The following is a 5,724-nucleotide window of genomic DNA, read 5'->3' on the forward strand; positions in this document are numbered from 1 at the left end:
ATGGAGTTGGATTGAATGCCACACTAAAGGAGTGGTTTTGTATTTCCTCATCAAGGCCTTGAACTATCATCACCTTGTCTTCTATGGACCTTGCAATAGGTTCTTTAGTCACTATCCCCTTTTTAGGTATGGGTCCTTATGTAGCTATTGCGATGTATTCTTTGTTGTCAGTGGTGATATACACTCAAACTTTTAGGGTCTCCACTCTGACTATTGTGGGTAAAGAGGGATGAAGTTTCCCTTAAGTCAAACAAGAGAATGTGGGATGCAGTGTTAATGACATTTAGGGATCCATATTTGAGTGTTGCCATCATAATATCCTTGAGCTTGCAGTAGTTCCTTCTTGATCCCAGATTTATTATGCCTTTGTCAATTATAGCCTCTCACATGTTCAACTTCCCATTGTATCATTGTAATAAAGTGATATATGTACTCTGTAGCAAATGTGAGTAGGACCATAATGCCTTAGATATCTTTTGATTTTATCAAGCCCAAATTGCTTCTGTAAAAGCGGTTAGCAAAGATAATTCCTCAATCACATTGGCAAGCTCTTGTGGGATTCCATTGTGTCTGCATGGTGAGTGTGATAGGTTCTTGTGTAGCTACCATGAAGCTTGGTGCCAAATTGCTTACTAATGAAGCTTCTTGTGTAGCTCCCAAAGTAGATTCCATTTTTTTGGGGGTAGGCTCTTGTGTTACTACCTTATTTTGGAGACAGGTTCTTGTGTAACTATCGTTTTCTTTGAAGATGATGTAGTGAATTCATGGCATTTTGATAGACTAGAGGTCAAGTAGGTTCTTGTGCTATTGTCTCTTTTTTGGAGATAGGTTCTTGTGTACTGCTTGATAGAAGGAATAATTTTTTTTGTGTGTGTGATTCTCCTATAGTGGTGCTTTCCCTTGCCTTAATATTAGATTCTTGTGGTTTCACCTTTTTCAAGGTAGGTTCTTGTGTTTCTACTCTCCACTTTTTCCTTGATTTTTCATAATTGATAGGCCTAAATTTGATGGTTGCCTCTCATTTGTAGATGACGAATTATTTTAGAGGCTTTGGCCCCCATTCTTTGTTTTGCTCTTTATTGAGAACATTGTCTTTGCTATTTGAAGATGATGGAGGTGATCTTGTTACACCTAGTACCTTGGGTTTCCAAGGTAGTATCCTTGGGCTTGTGGGAACCCAATGGTAGTGTATCTTCCTTGTTGGGATGGCATCATTTTGTTCTTTGATGTCAAGGTTTGTTGTTTACATGATGGGGTGACTTTTGATGTCAAGATTTCATCATAACCCAAATACACGATTCATCTTCAAAGTACCCTTGGGCTTGTAGTAGACCCTTTCAGACCCACACTTGCTTGGTTGCTCTTCTTTTTTGTTTTCTTTTGCTGGTGAGGCTCTTGTAGAGATCGAGATGTGGTAGTAGATGTTGGTGCTGATGCTTGGATGTTGGTCCATTTGGTAGCATCTGGTTGATTCATCACCAAACAATCCTCTATAAGAGTGCTCTTAAAAAATAAGGCATTGCAGATATATCCTTTAAGAACTGTAGCTCAAACACTCCTTAGCATATGGTGGGAGTAATGAATCAAAAAATTGAGCAGGTCCAAGAATAACACAACCACTAAGAGTATGGAGACCAAGAGGCTACAAATGGTCAGTAATGACTCAAAAATTTGAGCAAGTCCAAGAATAACACAACCACTAAGAGTATGGAGAGCAAGAGGCTACAAATGGCAAGTGTCTGGAAGGAGACAAGAAGAGAAACCTAGCTCCGATACCATGCTACGAAACAAGATGAGTGCTCAATGGGAAGAAGATGCTCACGAGGGAGGAGATGGAAGGACGAGATGATGAGACCAACACACAATAGAATCTGGGTTAGCTATCACCTCCACAAATGGAAAGCTAGGATGATCCACACATACAATGGAGGAAACCACCCAACCAAGTCTCCATCATCCACATCCAACCCCTATTCAATATCCACTTCCACCAATCATGTGAAGGGACCCTCTAGACAACTTGATGTAATAATCTCAACAGAACTGACACAGAGGGCACAAGGGATATACTTGCTTCCACTTGCATATCCTATCTTTGGTGGAGAATTTGCTTAGAACTATTCTCCACAATATGACTTAAATGCAGTGATGGTCTAGCTTTCCAAGATCGGGCCAATTGTGAGCCCCAAATGTGGGCAAAGTCATGAGGTGCCCATTGTGATCAGGATGATGAGGCATGATAAGAGGATGAGAAGATTGAAAATCTACCAAACTGCAATGTGTAAGCTCCTTACCTACAGTGTTGAACCAACCCTTAAGGTTGGTAGCTTGATGATGCCCATATTGAAAGGCCAGGTTGAAGCCTAGTAAAGGTTGGGATAATCAAAATTTTCACCATCTCTAGTAATTGATATCTCTGCATTAATTCCTCCATCATAAACGAATCATGTTTACAATAGTCCCATAAGTTGGCCCATGTAGCTTAGCGAGCCATTTGTAGCATAAGCTGACACACTTGTCCTTCATATCCTTTGGCCCAAGACCTCCTTGAATCTTAGGTGTAGTTGCATAATTATAGGCAAAAGAATGCAATTGCTCTCTCCACCATAAGATGTCCTTTGACAAATTTTCCACCTCCAACAGTCCATTTTTAGTGAAAAGCATAACTATGGAAGTGAAAACAAGCAATGCTTGAGAGTGGTGAGCCTGACCAACAAGGATATCTTTTTTGCTTCCACCGATGAAATTTTTCTTGCACCTTTGAATGCACTATTGAAGACGCTACTTCATGGTTACACCTAGTCCCATAGAGCATCCAATGCATCAAAAAATAACATCCTTTGGGATTTTGGTAAAACCATAATCACATAACCAGTCCCTTCTCCATATCAAGATTCCAATAGGAAGAGTTGCTTATTCTACGTGACCGAGTAGTCAATGGCTAGTAAAATATTGAGGATAGCTTTGTGGATATTTTTGCCATGTAGAAAATCATATTGTCTTTGATGCAAACAGGAAGCTAGAATAAACTTGACCCTAACTGCAAGTGTCGTTGCCATAATTTTATATGCTCCTTTGAGCATTGTAAGAAGCTGCCCATCCCTAGGAGAAAGTCTATTGGTCCCTTCGGTGTCATTTTGATGATGCCTTTATTAACTAATTGAGGTAGCTACCCTACCACACAATAATGATTGAGCAGATTAGTGAGGCCTTGGCCACAAATATCCAAAAGTGCTTATAGAAGTCCACCATCTAGACCCGAGGCTTTCTTAGTAGCAATGGATTACGCAATGTACTAGAGCTCATTGAGGTAAACAAGCATTGTAATAGCAGCACCTCTTGCTTAGATAGAACTAGAGGAGTGGGTTTAAGGAGCATTGCCACCCATTCATCGTATCCAATGACTGGACTAGGGCTAGAGCCAACTATGGTTGACAAATGTTGCAGCATAGACAATAACTTCATTGCGCTGATCGTGAAGAACCATATGTTTTCCTTGCATTTCTTGTCTTTAATATGCTTAAAAAAGAAATTAGAAGGACAGACACCTAAACCAATCCAGTGAGTGTGGACTAAATGTCGACAAGTGCCAACTTAGAGTTTTCCAATGGCCGAAGATGGAGATCTAGCGCATTAAGTAATGGGGTTCCTCCTTTGCCACTGATAGCACAATTGCAAAATACTTCTTAGCCATTCAAATTTAGGCTATCGAGATTCTAATTACGTGTCTAGATCTCTGGTGAAGCACAAAGACATGGCTTGAATTTAGAAATGAAGCCTACTACAGAGCGCTGTTTCCAAAAGGAGCAGATGCCCCTGACATTCCAACTAATACAAGTGATGGCACTGATGGGAGAATTGATTGTCAAGAAGAACTTCATCTTCCATAAGCTCTAGCAAAGAGCACATAAATTCATAAAGGCAAGTGAACAATGAGCTTGTCCCTTGATATTTTGAAGGGAATTGGCCTTTGATATGCGTGAAGTGCTAGCTCCGCCATTGGACATCGTCTGAAATCCTGCCACATGGCCACCATTTGCAAACCTTGATAGTGGACCTCACCGTACGAAACCCGTTTTTGTCGCTCCAAGAATGTCCCTCGAATGTCCTTGTCTACAATCTCCTTAACCTTATGTTGCGCATTCTATAGTAACTAGTCTCTTGTTTGTCATTCGAACCCTTTGGGAGAAGAAAAAAGTTATGGGTTGAGTACAATTGTATTGGTACCTAGGCCTTGATGTAGAAATGAGAGATTTCAAAGTACACCTTGGTCTTTAAATTTCAATCCATCAACACATTCACACATAATTCCTCCAAATGATCAAGCTGTAAAGGTGTGAGGTTGGTGGAGATTTAATGTGTGCTATTCGAAGCAGCAAAAAGTGGTCTTGTGATGTCAACCTACCAGATTTAACCCAATTGAACCACCTACAATTAGACTTAACCAATATGTGCATCACTGAGAACACACCCAGTGCTTAAATCAATACCCACCATTTAAAAGTTTCACCTTGGTATCATTTAACCCCTCTTTCCAGCCCTCCATGTGCAGGAATGGGCCTAGTATTCACCAAAAACCTATAAACTATATATAGTGAACTTGCACCATTTTCATCTTCACATGTAAAAGATATCTTCTCAAATTAGGAAATTTAGTTATATTTTAGCTTAACAATGTGTAGATTCTCAAGAAAAACCTTCAAAATTTTGAAACTTCTTATTTGTAGGGAAAAATGTTGTGTGAATAGTGAATGGACTTCTGAGCACTTTCCTCCTTGAAAAGTGCTCCTCTAGCCCATCCCCCTAATATGTAAAGGTTCGTGGTGATGGTTGGTAGAGATTCCATGCGGCCATTTTAATAGAGAAAAACTCGCAGTGTGATTGTTCATGGTGTCTCCGAAAAGCTGGAAAACACCTACACATATCCACACCTGGCAATGGTAGTGCTAGGGTTGGAATTACGTCTAACATCGAAAAGATGGAAAGATAACTCAAAACGTAAAAAGAACTAAGATCACTGTGTATACAGTAGAAATGTTACTAGTAGTTTATATTCCAACAGATCACAACCACCACCCTCGTACAAGAGGTGAAGATCATCTTATAACATCATCCAACTTCAATCGGGTAGCAGTCCGAAACAGAAATCTAGTTCAAAACATGATGTGGTGGATAAGGCCCCTACTACTGGCTGTTAGGGACAGTTATAACTGTCCCTACAGTTACAAAATTATCCACTACTCCCTAATGTAACTTCCCTTTACTAGGGTTGTACTAACCCTCCTTGGGTGAAGCCCACGTGGGTGGAGAGGTCACCCTCAACACCTGGCACTCCCAATGGTAAAACTTTTTCCAAAAAGTGATAGTCCATCAGGTGGACCTTGATAGCATGTGTTGAGTTTAGATCGATTACTGCTGCCTTGGCAGTGATTGGATCTACTTCCTTTGTTTCTTCTTTGCAGTTGTCATGGAGCTCTGGTTTCTCTTCCATTTTTGTCTCTACCTCTTCAAAATTTGCAGCAAGGGTTAAGGCCTAGTTGGGCATAGCAATGAATTCTGTATTTTGATATTCCTCATGTTTGAAAAAAGAACGTTTGGCAAATAATTGTGTAGACTACTAGCCTTGCTCTATTTCATCTGGTTTCGGCTCTATTATCAACTCAAAAATTTTTCTGTCACCATCCAATGGCATCCGATTCTGTTTAGCAGTCTGTGCTACAACTT

This window comes from Dipteris shenzhenensis, chromosome 16 (genome assembly GCF_047967505.1).
Source record: "Dipteris shenzhenensis isolate YYH24624 ecotype China chromosome 16, Dip_SZ_1.0, whole genome shotgun sequence".
Lineage (NCBI taxonomy): Eukaryota > Viridiplantae > Streptophyta > Polypodiopsida > Gleicheniales > Dipteridaceae > Dipteris > Dipteris shenzhenensis.